Source organism: Bubalus bubalis, chromosome 13, assembly GCF_019923935.1.
Source record: "Bubalus bubalis isolate 160015118507 breed Murrah chromosome 13, NDDB_SH_1, whole genome shotgun sequence".
Taxonomy (NCBI): Eukaryota; Metazoa; Chordata; class Mammalia; order Artiodactyla; family Bovidae; genus Bubalus; species Bubalus bubalis.
This window is the reverse complement of record NC_059169.1, coordinates 78,780,227-78,798,202: the sequence shown is the minus strand read 5'-3', so window position 1 is coordinate 78,798,202 and position 17,976 is coordinate 78,780,227.

Sequence of the window (17,976 nt, the reverse complement as noted above, 5' to 3'; positions counted from 1 at the left end):
TACTAAATCACACATACGTTACAATGCCACAATGATTACATGGGGGGAGAGAAGTAAATTCTGAGAAATCAAATTAAGACAGCTTCCTTCTTCATATTGTTAGGAACTTGCAAATTTTTCTGCAAGTATGTACTAACAACAGCAATAATAATTATGGAAAAGTTACTATGTGCCAGAACTTTGCATAGACATCAACCCACTTAATCCTCATAACTCTACAAAACAGGCACAATTATCAAACCCATTTTACAGCTGAGGAAACAGAGGCTTGGAGACAGTTTCTCTGCTCAAAGTTATCCAGCCAACAAAGGGTGGAGGCAGGACTTAAAGTCAGACCCCTGGGCCCCCCCATCTGCCTACAATGATCTACCACATTACCTCTCCTCCATGATCAGTTAGTATATAGTGTGTGTAATGCTTCTAATTAAAACTGTCCTTCTTTTCCCTCTGCATTTCATGGTATAAGGGAGTCTAGGGTGTTGAATAGAGGAGATTGTGGCCCCAGGGAACTGGATTTTGGTTTCCTGCCAAGTAATTCACCTTCTATGCCAATGTCACCAAAACACGAGTGATCGTAACTTCTTTCCTGTGGGAGGAACAAGGATTATAAAAAGTCAAAGAAAACGACTTTCCATTGTTAACAATTAGCTAATTCAGTAAATTATGTTCAGTACTTAGCACAAGGACTAGTCATTAGCCTTTATACATAGATTAAGCAAATAGGAATGTGTTTTTTTACTTTGGAATAAGTGAAATGGGAAAGAACTGCCCATTTCCCCCCCAGAAATCTAAATGTGTTTCTTTGAGAGTTGAAGCAATGCTCTCGGATGCTCTCCTGGGCCCGGGTTCCAGACCAGACACTGACCAGCAGCGTGAGGACTTGAGTGTGTCACTCACCTTCTTGGGATTTCAATTTCCTCATCTATAAAACTAAGGAGTTGGTCTAGATGATGTTTTGGTTCGTGTCTTGCTCTGATTGTCAATGTTCCTATGACAAAATCAGTTTAGAGAATAAGCCTATACCGTAAACCCCTACCTATGAACCTTCAGTGGAGAGCTTTCAAAGATGCAAACGTGTGTGCCAGACCCTGTACGCCAGCTTTGTACTGTACTACTGGACTTCTCGAGGAGCTGTACTGTCAGATTAAAGTTTTTTCCTTTATTTTCTGTGTTTATTTGTTTTTATGTACATATTATTTGTATGAAAAGTATTATACACTTTTAGAGTGCGGTATTACTGGCTCTCCTGCCAATGCAGGAGACTTAAGAGACCCAGGTTTGATCCCTTGATCAGGAAGATTCCCTGGAGGATGGCATGGCAACCCACTCCAGCATTCTTGCCTGGAGGATCCCATGGACAGTGGAGTCTGGAGGGTTACAGTCCATGGAGTGACAAAGCATCAGACACGACTTAGCATGCACAGTACAGTACTATATAACTGATTGTATTAGCTGGGTGTTCATTGTTGTTCAATCTCTAAGTTGTGTCCGACTCTGCAGTCCCATAGACTGCAGCATGGCAGGCTTCCCTGTCCTTCATTATTTCCCGAAGTTTGCTCAAACTCATGTCCATTGAGTTGGTGGTGCCATCTAATGATCTCATCCTCTGTCGTCCCCTTCTCCTCTCACCCTCAATCTTTCCCAGCAGGATCTAGGTTAACTTTGTTGGACTTATGAACAAATTGGACTTAAAAACATGCTCTGGGAAGAGAACTCATATGTATGTAGGAGACTTACTGAATCTGAAGAGGCAGGGATACTACCAGGCACAGGAATCCGCCCCTTTCCATGAACCTTCCTCCTCTGGAAAGCAAGACCCCCTTCCCTTCTCCCCAGCCTGCAGCCCCAGCTGAGATCACAAGCTTTAACCAAAGCTTGGCGGGCTAAAGCAGTCAAAGCGGGGTGATATGAAGGAGAAAGGGGCATCAGGGTGGGTGAAGAATTCTTGGGTGCTGTAAAGATGTTTGGGCTTCCCAGGTGACGCTAGTGGTAGAGAATGTGTGCTGTGCTTAGCCGTGTCTGACTCTTTGTGACCCCATGGACTGTAGTCTGCCAGGCTCCTCCTCACCTGCCAATGCAGTAGAAGCAAGAGATGTAGGTTCGACCCCTGGGTTGGTAAGATCCCCTGGAGGAGGGCATGGCAGCCCACTCCAGTATTCTTACCTGGAGAATCCCGTGGACAGAGGAGCCTGGCGGGGCACAGTCCATTGGGTCACAGAGAGTCAGACAGGACTGAAGCGACTTAGCACACACGCACGTAAAGATGGTCAGATCACATTCCTACAGCACCCGGCTTGCTTTTCCTCCACACCGATTGATATTCTACTCACAGCACAGAACACAGGAGAGTCAAGGCCAAACCCAGATGATGCTCCATAGAAACAGGCCAAGCGCAGGCCATTTGCTGGGCGAAAGATCCTGTTATCCTTAATGTTTGGGGACAGGAGAGCACAGAAAGAGCAGCAGGGCCTCCGCAGTGTCTTTAAGATGCAAACACCCTTGTTAAACCTCTGTAGGGTCCACCTGCAGGGACCTCAAACCGCCTAGAGAGCCTCTGAGCTGCCTGGCCCCTGCTCCACCAAACACTCTCTCCACTCCCTATGTGAAGTCATTCCCTCAATCAGCAGGAATAACTGCGAGCTGAGCCAGCCAGGGCAGGCACACACGAGGCCCTGTGCAGTACATGAAGTAGGGTGAGTTGGAACTAAATGAAGGACTGCAGGTAGATTTCCTCAACCAGAAGAGCACATGTTCCTCTTCTGCAAGTCCCTCCCTCTCAACTTAAAGGCTCCTTTTAAAAAAATTGAAGTATAGTTGATACACAATATTGTGTTGGTTTTAGGTGTATAGCAAAGTGCTTCAAATGTATTTGAATCTATATTTATATCTGAGTTCAGTTCAGTCACTCAGTTGTGTCCAACTCTTTGCAACCCCATGAACTGCAGCACGCCAGGCCTCCCTGTCCATCACCAACTCCTGGAGTTTACCCAAACTCATCTCCATTGAGTCGGTGATGCCATCCAACCATCTCATCCTCTGTCATCCTCTTCTCCTCCTGCCCTCAGTCTTTCCCAGCATCAGGGTCTTTTCAAATGAGTCATCTCTTCGCATCAGGTGGCCAAAGTATTGGAGTTTCAGCTTCAACATCAGTCCTTCCAATGAACACCTAGGACTAATCTCCTTTAGGATGGACTGGTTGGATCTCCTTGCAGTCCAAGGGACTCTCAAGAGTCTTCTCCAACACCACAGTTCAAAAGCATCAATTCTTCAGTGCTCAGCTTTCTTTATAGTCCAACTCTCACATCCATGCATGATGACTGGAAAAACCATAGCCTTGACTAGACGGACCTTTGTTGACAAAGTAATGTCTCTGCTTTTTAACCTGCTGTCTAGGTTGGTCATAACTTTCCTTCCAAGGAGTAAGCATCTTTTAATTTTTTGACTGCAATCACCATCTGCAGTGATTTTGGAGGCCAAAAAATAAAGTCTGTCACTGTTTCCCCATCTATTTGCCATGAAGTGATGGGACCAGATGCCATGATATTAGTTTTCTGAATGCTGAGTTTTAAGCCAACTTTTTCACTTTCCTCTTTCACTTTCATAAAGAGGCTCTTTAGTTCTTCACTTTCTGCCATAAGGGTAGTGTCATCTGCATATCTGAGGTTATTGATATTTCTTCTGGCAATCTTGATTCCAGCTTGTACTTCCCCCAGCCCAGCATTTCTCATGATGTACCCTGCATATAAGTTAAATAAGCAGGGTGACAATATACAGCCTTGATGTACTCCTTTTCCTATTTGGAACCAATCTGTTGTTCCATGTCCACTTCTAACTCTTGCTTCCTGATCTTCATACAGATTTCTCAAGAGGCAGGTCAGGTGGTCAGATATTTCCATCTCTTTCAGAATTTTCCACAGTTTATTGTGATCCACAGTAACGCTGAAGAAGCTGAAGTTGAACAGTTCTATGAAGACCTACAAGAACTAACACCCAAAAAAGATATCCTTTTTATTGTAGGGGACTGGAATGCAAAAGTAGGAAGTCAAGAAATACCTGGAGTAAAAGGCAAATTTAGCCTTGCAGTACAGAATGAAGCAGGGCAAAGGCTAATAGAGTTTTGCCAAAAGAACACACTGGTCATAGCAAACACCCTCTTCCAACAACACAAGAGAAGACTCTACACATGGACATCGCCAGATGGCCAACACCGAAATTAGATTGATTATATTCTTTGCAGGCAAAGATGGAGAAGCTCTATACAGTCAGCAAAAACAAGACCGGAAGCTGACTGTGACTCAGATCATGAACTCCTTATTGCCAAATTCAGACTGAAATTGAAGACAGTAGGGAAAACCACTACTAGACCATTCAGGTATGACCTAAATCAAATCCCTTATGATTATACAGTGGAAAAATAGATTTAAGTGACTAGATCTGATAGAGTGCCTGATGAACGATGGATGGAGGTTTGTGACATTGTACAGGAGACAGGGATCAAGACCATCCCCAAGAAAAAGAAGTGCAAAAAAGCAAAATGGCTGTCTGAGGAGGCCTTACAAATAGCTGTGAAATGAAGAGAAGTGAAAAGCAAAGGAGAAAAGGAAAGATATACCCATTTGAATGCAGAGTTTCAAAAAATAGCAAGGAGAGATAAGAAAATCTTCCTCAGAGATCAATGCAAAGAAATAGAGGAAAACAATTGAATAGGAAAGACTAGAGATCTCTTCAAGAAAATTAGAGATACCAAGGGAAAATTTCATGCAACGATGGGCTCAATAAAGGACAGAAATGGTATGGTCTTAACAGAAGCAGAAGATATTAAGAAGAGGTGGCAAGAATACACAGAAGAACTATACAAAAAAGATCTTCATGACCCAGATAATCATAATGGTGTGATCACTCACCTAGAGCCAGACATCCTGGAATGTGAAGTCAAGTGGGCCTTAGGAAGCATCACTACAAACAAAGCTAGTGAGGGTGATGGAATTCCAGTTGAGCTATTTCAAATCCTGAAAGATGATGCTGTGAAAGTGCTGCACTCAATATGTCAGCAAATTTGGAAAACTCAGCAGTGGCCACAGGACTGGAAAAGGTCAGTTTCCATTCCAATCTCAAAGAAAGGCAATGCCAAAGAATGCTCAAACTACCGCACAACTGCACTCATCTTACACACTAGTAAAGTAATGCTCAAAATTCTCCAAGCCAGGCTTCAGCAATACATGAACCGTGAACTTCCAGATGTTCAAGCTGGTTTTAGAAAAGGCAGAGGAACCAGATATCAAATTGCCAACATCTGCTGGATCATCAAAAAAGCAAGAGAGTTCCAGAAAAGCATCTATTTCTGCTTTATTGACTATTTATATTTGAATCTATATTTATATTTGAATCTACATTTGAATGTGTATTTATATATTTCAAATATATATATTAATTATATGTAATATATAGTATTATCATTTATATATACATATGCTGCTGCTGCTGCTAAGTCGCTTCAGTTGTGTCCGACTCTGTGTGACCCCACAGATGGCAGCCCACCAGGCTCCCCCATCTCTGGGATTCTCCAGGCAGGAACACTGGAGTGGGTTGCCATTTCCATCTCCAATGCATGAAAGTGAAAAGTGAAAGTGAAGCCACTCAGTCATGTCCGACTCTTAGCGACCCCATGGACTGCAGCCTATGAAGCTCCTCCCATGGGATTTTCCAGGCAAGAGTACTGGAGTGGGTTGCTATATATATATATATATATATACACTTGAAGCCTATTTTGAACTGTGGTGTTGGAAAAGACCCTTGAGAGTCCCTTGGACAGTAAGGAGATCCAACCAGTCCATCCTAAAGGGAATCAATCCTGAATAATCACTGGAAGGACTTGCGCTGAAGCTGCAACTCCAATACTTTGGCCACCTGATGCGAAGAACTGACTCATTAGAAAAGACCCTGATGCTGGGAAAGATTGAAGGCAGGAGAAGGGGTGACAGAGGATGAGATGGTTGGATGGCATCACTGACTCAAGGGACATGAGTTTGAGCAAGCTCCAGGAAATAGTGAAGGACAGGGAAGCCTGGTGTGCTGAATCCATGGGGTCACAAAGCATTGGACACGACTGAGCGACTGAACAACAAAAGTGTGTGTGTGTGTGTGTGTGTATCCCAGTGGTAAAGAATCTGCCTGGAATGCGGGTGATGTGGGTTTAATCTCTGGATCAGGAAGATCCCCTGGAGTAGAGAACGACAACCCACTCCAGTATTCTTCCCTCTGGAGAACCCCATGGTCAATGGAGCCTAAAGAGTTGGACACTACTAAAGTGAGCATGCATGCATGCATGCATGCATATATATATATATATATATTATTTTTCAGATTCTTTTCCACTTTAGGTTATCACAAAATATTGAATAGAGTTCCCTGCACTGTACAATGAGACCTTGTTATTTATTCAGCCCAAAGGTTTTAAACACTGGAGCTGGGCTAAGGAGGAAGAAGAGATAGTGACCGCCATTTATTTTCTGATCCTATGAGTCAGACCTGGAGCTAAGAACTAGAAAATATTTTATCAGTTCATTCTCAAAAATGAAACTGAGACACCAGAGAGTTAAAAAAAATTTTAAATCCTGAACAAAGTAGCACAGCTAGAGGCTGTGGATGGGCTAGGATGATTTGAACCCAAATTTGATTGCCCTCCAGACCCAATCTATTTCCTTTAATTCTATACTCTCACCTAGCTTCCCTATGGTAAGTGAGGATTGTATGGTAGATACCATGCATGGAAGTATGTGTGTGAGAGTGTGTGTGTGTACGTGTATGTGTGTATACAGATCTCCAAACAACCTGGGATTTGAACACAGATCAGTTTGGCAGAGAAAACTGCCAAGTCCAGCTCGGCCCGTCATTCCCTAATTTTAACAATCCTTCTTGGACTTCCCTGGCAGTTCAGTAGGTTAAGACTCAGCACTTCCACTGCAGGGGGCACAAGTTCAATCCCTGGTTGGGAAATTAAGATCCCAAGTACCATACTGGCCAAAAATAATAAATATATAAAAGAATCCTGCTCCCCAGTGGAAGAAGTGGAAGCTTCACAGCTGGAGCTAGGAGCCGACGTGACAGTGACCTAGTCCCACCCTGAGTACCTCTGTCTCAGGATACCTCGATCACACAGACACATCTCCAGCATCGTTGTTGTTCAGTCGCTCAGTCGTGTCTGACTCTCTGCGACCATGTGGACCACAGCATACCAGGCCTCCCTGTTCCTCACCATCTCCCGGAGTTTGCCCGAGTTCACGTCTGTTGAATCGGTGATGCCGTTCAACCAATTCATCCTCTGCTGCACTCTTCTCCTTTTGTCCTCAATCTTTCCCAATCTTTCCCCCAGCCTGTGGTACAAGAAAAGCCACATTCAGGGCACCAGGCCATCAGCAGACCAGCCCAGAAGGGCAGGTCTGATGCTCCTTCCAGTGGCCACCAAGATGAGCTTGGTGTGGAGTGAGCCTCGGAGGCTAGGGAGGAATGAGGGACCCTGTGTTCCATCTAGATCGGCATCACTATGAAGCTTGATTGGTTTTCCCAATCGACTCAACATTTCTGCTTGTCACTTAATTGCTGTATGAAAGTAGAAATATGTGTCTCTTTGCTGCTTCCTCCTAACAAGTAAAAATAAATAAATAGATAAATGAAGAGATTAAATAAAAGAGACAAAACAAATGATGTTTTCCTATGAGATGCCTATGGATAGGGTGACTGTGTGATTGTCAAACTAGAACCTTCTGAGAATGAAAGGGCGTCACTGTTCACAACTACAGGAGGGCAACAAAGACCAGCCCTGGAGACACAAGCTGTGCAGAGAGAATGTGAGTTTCAGTGACCACAGTCCATATCTCTACTCTTTTCTGTGCAGCTTGAAGTATATTGGAATATGGTCAGTGGTGGTTGTCGTTTTTAAATGTTGTTGTTGTTTAGTCGCTAAATCTAAACTGCTAAAGCCGTGTTGGACTCTTTTGCGATACATGGACTGTATCCTGCCAGGCTCCTCTGTCCATGGCATTCTACAGGCAAGAAAACTGGACCGGGCAGACATTCCCTTTTCCAGGGGACCTTCCCGCCCCAGATTCGGACCTGGGTCTCCTTCATTGCAGGCGGTCTCTTTACCGACTGAGCTACCAAGGAAGCCCAAGAATACTGGAGTGAGCTGCCATTTCCTTCTCCAGGGGATCTTCCTGATCCTAGGGATCCAACCTGCGTCTCCTGCATTGGCAGGCAGATTCTTAAACACTGAGCCACCTGGGAAGACATTGTTTTTAATACTGTCTATAAAAACAAGGAGAAAAAAGCAGGAGTTTTCCCTAGTGGGGGTGAGGGGGGGGTGGTGTCAGTAAATGTATTAATAGGCAAAGTGTATGATTCCTGCATTTTTCTCTCCTTCCCCCAACCTGTAAGCTGTCAGAGATTCCTTTAGCTAAGAGTAGCCCCACCTTTAAAGTCCTCAAGCTCCCCGTTCCTCAGATCTTTCAGGCAAGGTGTCAAAAACAAAGCAAATTCTCTTGGGCAATCCTTTGCGTTTTAACTGAGAACAAATCCCTAAGGTACCGAGTGACCTCAGGCAGCCCGAGGGCTCTGAATCCTACAAGGCGCAGTCACCCACCCAGCTCTCTGGGCAGGGGAGGCCGGTTCAGAATGAAAAAGCACCTCCTCGTCTTCACTCTGTCCGAGGGCTCAGACTGTCACTGTCGAGTACTGACTCTCTAGGATTAACTGGCTCTGGGTTTTGTCGATTCAGGGTTAACAGGAGCCCGGCCCTGGGAACGGGATGATGTGCGGGCTTGCCATCCTTCCCCACGCAAGAAGGAGCCACGGGAAGCATCAGCTCTGAGAAGCACCGTCTCTGAGATCTCCCAGCACTGCGAGGCCCACTCCACAGTCTCCTCTCTCCTGTTGACAGCTTCTGTCGCTGCAGGCAGTGATGACAGCCGGGGAAATGGGAGCTCTGCCGCTGGCCCGATCTGCAGCCAAACGACAGCGACAGCGGAGCAGCACCAAGAGAGAGCTTCCAGGATACTTCTTAATTGGGTGCTCAGAATCCGGAGTCTACTAATAGCCGTTTACATACAACACCATTAAGTTGCGTCGCTATAGAACTACCCGCCAGATGCGAAACAACCAGATTTACTGGTCTGTTTGCAGCTGGTTGTACCTTCTCCGGGGCTCATGCCCCATTCGTTCAAATGGCTGTTTCCCCATCTGCTTAAATGCAAGCGTGCAATACAGCCCCAGGGCCCTGGGGTGCCCTGTGCTCCCGCACGATGCCCAGGACAGGGTCGGGAAGGAGGGCAGAGCAGAGGTCAGACGACTGCGGCTCTCTGCTTTTTATTAAAAACAACATTTAAAAAGAACAACCGTTCTATGGCCACCAGAGCATTTTATTTTTCTGCTGGGAGAAGAAAAGCTCTTCAAATGTTTTATTCAGCAGAAACTAGAACACTGTTTTTATAAACTTTCTTTTCTAAACAAATTCCCTGAGCTTTATGCTGCCAGAACCCCTCCTCTCCAGGGTAGCTCTGCCTTCACTCCCTAACTCCTGAGACCCTGCTGGGAAGTCTGCCACCCTGGCTCCAGCCAGTGGCAGATGGTCTCAGGGGGGCAGGGGGTAGCTGCAGAACTCAGCCCTTCCCAGGAAGGTTCTGAGAAAATCCACAGCCTGTGTGGTACCCTTAGAAAGAAGATCCTGTTACCATACTCACACCTACCAGGATTCTCTTCAGCAGAAGATCAGAGTCTACTGAAGGCCCTGGGTGTCCCTATCTGCCCAATTGCCTCAGAAATTCTGAGTCAAACATCACCTCCCAAAAGCAGCCCTTCAGCCCGAGGACCCCTGGGGATCCCAGGGGTGGGGTGGGGGGAATATCATCCAGTACTTCAGGGATGATGGATGGGGGAAAATAAGAAACATGGCTTATCTCAAATTCTGGAAGTTTCTGAATGGTTCCACTAATAGAAGAGAGGGCTTCCCAGGTGGCCCTACTGGTAAAGAATCTGCCTGCCAATGCAAGAGACTCAGGAGACTTGGATTTGATCCCTGGGTGAGGAAGATCCCCTGGAGGAGGAAATGGCAACCCACTCCAGTATTCTTGCCTGGAGAATCCCATGGACAGAGGAGCTTGGAGGGCTACAGTCCATTAGGTCCCGAAGAGTCAGACATGACTGAGCGACTGAGCCTGCACACATACACAACAGAAGAGATCCTTATTCTTAGCCTCAAAAGGGACTTGAAGAGCATAAGCCTTTTTTAAAGGACTGGTGGGTCCACAGATGGATTCACCATGGGTTACCATGCCAACATCTCTGATAGGGTCTGGTAGAGGAACTATAAAGTTATAAAAAGTCAGGTCTCCTTCTTAAGCTCCTTCAGAGTGAGCTGTTGGAGGAGAAACTCTTTCATTATGGTAGAATCAGGCAAGGCCATCGCTTGGTTTGAGCATAAAAAAGAAAATTAAATAGTGATGAATGATCTGGGAGGGAGGGTGTGCTAAAAGAAGTGGTCACCAGAGACCAAATGGGAGCATCAGAAATAGTATAAGCCAGAAGTCCCTGGTGGTCCAGTGGTTAGGACTCCCCACTTTCACTGCCAAGGGCTCAGGTTCAATCCCTGGGCAGGGAACTAAAATCCGACAAGCCACATGGTACAGTAAAAAAGAAAGGTGGTGAAAGCAGTGATCATCAAATGAGATTGCCGTGTCCCAAACTTTTCTATCATCTTCCCCGTATCACAGGGGAAAGAAGAATAAACTACATTTCTCAGCATCTTCTGTAGACATATCTCTGGGTTCATTTAGGGTCTGGGAAGACAGAAGGGTTTCTTGGTGCACAAGTGGGTAAGTCAGCAGAAGTGTGAGTTGGCAGTGAATGGACTCCATTTCGCAATGCCTGGTACCAGTTTGAAGGGCTTCCCTGGTGGCTCAGACGGTAAAGAATCTGCCTACAATGCAGGAGAATGGAATTTGACCCCTGGGTCAGGAAGATCTCCTGGAGGAGGGCATGGCAACCCACTCCAGTATTCTTGCCTGGAGAATCCCATGGACAGAGGAGCTTGGAGGGCTACAGTCCATGAGGTCACAAAGAGTCAGACATGACTGAAAGACTAACACACAGGGTACCAATTTGAAGGGCGTGGAGATAACACCAGTGGCCTCCTGATTTCTGTGGCTGATATGGTAGTAGATAAGTGTTCTCTGTCTCTGTGTGATTGTTAGGGGCGTGACCGCAAAGCTAAACACTAAAATGGCAGCTTCTGGCTCAGTTGGTAAAGAATCCGCCTGCAATGCAGGAGACCCCGGTTCAATTCCTAGATCAGGAAGATCCCCTGGGGAAGGAATAGGCTACCCACTCCAGTATTCTTGGGCTTCCCTTTGGCTCAGCTGGTAAAGAATCTGCCTGCAATACGGGAGACCTGGCTTTGATCCCTGGGTTGGGAAGGTCCCCTGGAGGAAGGAAAGGCTACCCACTCCAGTATCCTGGCCTGGAGAATTCCAAGGACTGTATAGTCCATGGGGTCACAAAGAGTCAGACACAACTGAGCAACTTTCACTTTCACTGGTTGTCATGCCTCCAGCCTTTCCAGGAATTTTGTAAAGTAACTAAATCCTTTTCCCCTTGCAATACCATTTTCTTTTCTCTTGTGTACCCAGATGCATGCTGTTTCCCAGCTTTCCTTGCAGCTGGGTGTGGCCTGTGCTTTGGGTGTGGCTCAACGGGTGGTGAGCCATCACGGTGCATCACAACGGGACATCAGACCTGAGCCAAGCAGCCTCCACCTAAGACCCTCCATGTTGCTCTCCCTTTGCTTATCTGCCTCAGACAAGCGCCATGACCTTGGAAGCCATGGGTGGGGATGTTGGAGCCATAGGTGGGATGGGTGGAGTCTGTGTTCCTGAATCATGGTTTGGAAAAGAGGCATCTTGGAAAAGAAGCTCTACCCCATCAGGGTGGCACCAGACCCAACCACCACTGGCATGTTGGGGGGTGGAGAAAGTGATGTTGCAGATGAGGAAGATGTTAGAGATGGAATAGCCAAGAATAAAATGGCGAAAGCAGTCACCAAAGTGAGGGAGGGGAAACCTGCCCTTGTGCTACATTCCTGGAGCTGTGAGGTTTATCTAATATGGCATTGCTGCTGCTGCTGCTGCTGCTAAGTTGCGTCAGTCATGTCCGACTCTGTGCGACCCCATAGACAGCAGCCACCAGGTTCCCTCATCCCTGGGATTCTCCAGGAAAGAACAATGGAGTGGGTTGCCATTTCCTTCTCCAACACATGAAAGTGAGAAGTGAAAGTGAAGTCGCTCAGTCGTGTCCGACTTTTAGCGACCCCGTGGACTGCAGCCCACCAGGCTCCTCCATCCATGGGATTTTCCAGGCAAGAGTGCATCACCCCAATTAAAACAGGTTGTTATGTTTCTGCACTAAACTCTGGCTGATAACAGCCACCGGGGTGAAAGTCAGAGTAAGTCACTGGTAATACTGACATGAAAGCCATATATGCCACAAACCCCAAAACAAACAAAGCAAAAAGTGAAACAAACAAACCAGAAACAACATGTAAGCTGGCAGAATTCAACTAAAAAAAAGAGAGTTGGAGATCAGCGTAAATGTCTCAGGTGGAAGGCCCAGGAATGAAATTCCCTTGATGTCATATAAACCCCACCCCTGCTCATCGCTCCATCCTCATCCTCAGTCACCTACCATATACACTGAACTGCAGAAAAAGTCCATAAAAGCCTCCACATAAACTTAGGTTTCTTAGCCCTTTAGTATTCCTACAGGGATGAGGTCTAAAGAACCATCCTCACAAGGGAATGCCTGGTTCCAAGGTGTCCAGGGAGGGCACGCAAGCAGAAGCCCCCTCTCTGGACGGAGTGGAGTCCATCTTTCTCCACAGTGGACCTCGATAACTGGGGCTGTTCCCTTTGAAAGTGATCCAGGAGCAGATGACAATCTCAGAGACGAGTGGGCACATCCCAAGCTACAGATGTGAGGCCTGGCAGCCCAAGTGACAGCTCAAACAGTATCGCTCATGGATGAGCCAGGCCAGCTGGTCTGTTCCCCTGGCTGGGAACAGGCCTCAGAAATGCGCCTGCCTCTCATTTTCTGATGTGTCACAATTTACCCTTTTGTTGTTCCGGAAAATTCTGGAGCACAGGAGGCTAATCATCCATCGTGGTGAGACATCTGCTTGTGAGGACTGAGGGCTCAAGCCCAGAACATCCCAGCATCATCCTGAAGGCGGCCACATAGTCACGCTCCATCTGTTCATCGCTGTTGCCCTTTCACCGATTCATGAATCAAGGAGAGGAAAACGCACTCTTAAGTCTGGCAGTGACAACAAATCCCAAAAGATAAATTCATTTTATTAAGAGTGAAGCACAAAATAAATACTCATCCATGTTCTGAGAAGATAAATGTGCTTACTGATTCCAGCAAAAACTGGGTTTCCATTCCCTTCTCCAGGGTATCTTCCTGACCCAGGGATCAAAACCTATTGCAGGCAGGTTCTTCACCATCTGAGCCACCAGGGAAGCCCCAGGTAGGAGAACACATACATCTATTTTGGCCCCATCCATGGGGCTTGATGACAACCAGCCTTCATTTAAGTTTTCAGTGGCTCAAAGGCAAAGGGAGGCAGTCTCAGTTTCTGCTGCTCCTGTCAGTGTGCCTCGTGGAGTTCAAGGATAGAAAACATCAGCTCTGAGGATTGATCTTGAACATGAGGACAAGCAGAGAGTCCCAACAGATGGAGCTCTTCTAAGCCAAAGGGCACCTGCTCAAAGAGTTACTTTGCCACAAGTTTGTAGGGGAGAGGATGTAAACTCTAATCCCAGTAAGCTTTGTATCTTGTCAACCAATGACCACTTTGAATTTAAAATCCAAGAGGATAAGCAGGGATAATAACCTTTAGTTGAAAGCAGTGTGTTAAATTGCTCAGTCATATCCGACTCCTTGCAAACCCATGAACTGTAACCCACCAGTCTTCTTTTCCAAGGAATTCTCCAGGCAAGAATACTGGAGTGGCTTGCCATTCCCTTCTCCAGGAGGGCTTCCCAAGCCAGGGATCGAATCTGGGTTTCCTGCATTGCAGGCAGGCAGATCCTTTTCTGTCTGAACCACCAGGGAAGGCTGCATGTGCCCAAAACTGAACTGAACATTTTATATACTTAGTATCATTTAACTCACCCAACAGGACTCTGAGGTAGGTGGTTTTATCCCATTATACAGAAAATGACATTGAATGTCAGAAAAATTAAGGAACGTGCCCAAAGCCATACCACCTATGAGCAGCAAAGCAAAGAGTCACATCCAGTTTGGCTTGACTACAAATCTTGTCCTGTTAAACGCAATGCACCCACTATTCATCATTCTCAGGGGTCATCTGGATCCGCATGCTGGTGATACAGGGGTACACATTAGAGAACAAATATAAAAAAGGGCTGGTGTAAAGGGAACTTCCAAGCTTGGGGAGTGAGGCCAGGCGGGCTTGATTGACACTCTGAGCTAGACCCCTCCGCATGCCAATTTCAAGCTGGCCACCAGGGAGCACTTATAAAGGCAGGAGCTCACCATAGCTGTTCACAATCCCCTGTACAACCTTCTCCCAAATACGAAAACACAGGGAACTCCAGAACCACTGATTATGTCCAGCTATCCCCTGGGGTAGTTGGATCCCATTAGTTCTCTTTTTCAAGAGGAAACTGAAGAAACCAGACTCAAAATGCTTCTGTGGTTCCCTTTCACAGAGCTAGAAAGCAGCTCAGTGGTTGCCAGAGGCTAGGAGCTGAGGGGAAGAGCCAGCAACCAAAGGGCGCAAGAGAACTTTTGAGAGATGATGGAAATGTTTTCTGTGGTAATGATATAGCCTTCGCACAACTGTATACATTTGTCAAAACTCATTTAATCATACACTTACCAATGGCAGATTTTACTGCATGTAAATTGCTTCTCAATAAAGTGGATTTAAATATACAATACAGTTTTTTTGTTTTTTTTTTTTTTCCCAGAAGGGTGCTGGCTGGTGAACTTGAGCTAAAATTTCCATTGTGTAGCTGCATTGCAGTAAACCCTTGATCCAGAATCCCTAGGTTGTTCAACCTACGCAGCAGGGAGATTTCCTGCAGGCTGATCACACCAGGTCCAGTGGCAAGAAGGGTTAGAGCAGTATTTTCATGCAAATGCTTCGGTTGCAGTTTAAATAAGGAGCTGTTTGCTAGCACTACCTTGGCTTCCTGCCTCCTTTCCTGAATCTTCAGAGGTCATCCTGTGTACTTGGTAAAAACATTCATCTGGAAAATTGCCTAGAGCCAGATTAAATATAACATCACTGTTTTTAACTTCTATCTCACATGACATACCTGTCTTTATCTTCATATCTTGTTGCATTTTGAAGGCCATACCTGTCTCTATGCTCAGCCCTGATACAAAAAAATTCTTGCTAAAAATACTCACGAAGATTGGCGTGGATTAAAAATAAGCCTTTCAGTTACACTCAGTCCTCTCGTCCAGCCTATGTGTCCTTCCAGCTCTAAGTCACTCATGCCCCAACACATTCTTTTTGGTAAAAATATTTCTTTCCCCAGTGGGGCCAGTTAGGCTCTCTGCTCTCTATCCAAGACCTCCGATTTGGGGAAGATCTGAAAGCTTCTGACCCAGGTTAATAGCTCAATCGGAAAAGGAGCATAAGCCACACAAATATAGTCTAACATTGGAAATAATCAGATCAGTCATGCAAATTAATAAGTACATAAGGTTATATCCCAGAGGAAGAGAGTGCAGGCTCATACGGCAAAAGCTGCCAGAGAGAATGGATTTTAAAGGGAAATGAAAACTAAAGAGCTGGCCCTGACTTTGGAGTCTTAAAAGCTATTGATGTTCTCTGCTCTTAGGTGTCCTGGCTTTTGGGAGGAAGCCATTCTCTGAACCTCACAGCAAAGTGTGGACTGGTAAGAGGTTTTTTGGTAATAAAATAAGAGTGAAAAAACACAAAAGACAACACTTTTTCAAATCACATTTAAATCATCTATTAAAAGGGGCAGAGTACAGCATTTAAGGAGCTAGTCCTATCAACAAGAACTTCTGAACATCAAATGAAAATAGTCCAAGACCAGATGATAAAGGCATTCAAAAGCACAGAAGCACACATACCTGCAAGGTTTTCAGATTGCACTGATGTTCTACAAACTTTCAATGGTTTTTATTTTCACATGTCTTTTCTCAAAAAAAATAAATGTCATTTTCTTACAAGTTTCAGGCTTCAAGACAAAAATTGCATTAAGCCATTGATATGACTTAATACAAGTCTAACATATGCTCTAGGGGCTTTATAATAGGCTATCATTTTATCACTGCCATTTGCTTTTCTTGTGGTCTTAGAGTCGTGAAAATAAAAGTTTATGATGAGACAAAAGAAAATTAGTTTTGCTTATCTTGTATTCATTGCATAAAAAAATAGTTAATTTTTTTTAAGTAGGGGGTTGGGAGAGGGTGAGAGGAATTGATTGTTAAGTCCAGTTCTAATCTTCTGAGCTGCCTTTGGAATGAAGTTATGGGGTAGGAGTCTTCTACTGACCCTTATGAACATGTCCAACAGGAGAAAAAAAAGCACAGGTGCCTCCTCTGTAGATTCATCTGGGACTGATTAGACAATTTAATGCCGATAAAAGAATTTTCTCTGGAAAACTCATAGCATTTCATAGATATAACACAAGCACGCTAAATTTACTTATCTGCTACATACCAATCATGCCAGGTGCTACTAAGAAAAACAAAGTTGAAGGTTTGGACCCTCAAGGAGCTTCAGAAATTAATCCGCCTGTTAAGCTCCAGATTTCTTGCAAGTATGGAAGAATCATCCAGGTTATATGAGAACTGGCCCTTGAACCCTCTTTTGTACAAAGAATCTCCAAAAGCCATACAAAGTTCTCTTTATGCCCCTTAATTTTCAGATGTTACCTCACCAAAGGCTTCCTTAGAACCATAATGCCCAAGACCTCAGACAATTTCGGATTATTTCAGTCTGAGAAAGGCATCCCAGGAAGCAGATGGCTTCCAAGAGAGCTCATCCAATAAGGCAATGCCCTGAGTCTCTAGCATGGAAGAACCCAACTCCCAAATATTATGCTAGTAAAGTAATGCTCAAAATTCTCCAAGCCAGGCTTCAGCAATACATGAACCGTGAACTTCCTGATGTTCAAGCTGGTTTTAGAAAAGGCAGAGGAACCAGAGATCAAATTGCCAACATCCACTGGATGTTGGAAAAAGCAAGAGAGTTCCAGAAAAACATCTATTTCTGCTTTATTGATTATGCCAAAGCCTTTGACTGTGTGGATCACAATAAACTGTGGAAAATTCTTCAAGAGATGGGAATACCAAACCACCTTGATCTGCCTCTTGAGAAATCTGTATGCAGGTCAGGAAGCAACAGTTAGAACTGAACATGGAACAACAGACTGGTTCCAAATAGGAAAAGGAGCACGTCAAGGCTGTATATTGTCACCCTGCTTATTTAACTTATATGCAGAGTACATCATGAGAAACGCTGGACTGGAAGAAACACAAGCTGGAATCAAGATTGCCGGGAGAAATATCAATCACCTCAGATATGCAGATGACACCACCCTTATGGCAGAAAGTGAAGAGGAACTCAAAAGCCTCTTGATGAAAGTGAAAGAGGAGAGTGAAAAAGTTGGCTTAAAGCTCAACATTCAGAAAATGAAGATCATGGCATCCGGTCCCATCACTTACTTCATGGGAAATAGATGGGGAAACAGTAGAAACAGTGTCAGACTTTATTTTTTTGGGCTCCAAAATCACTGCAGATGGTGACTGCAGCCATGAAATCAAAAGACGCTTACTCCTTGGAAGGAAAGTTATAACCAACCTAGATAGCATATTCAAAAGCAGAGACATTACTTTGCCAACAAAGGTCGGTCTAGTCAAGGC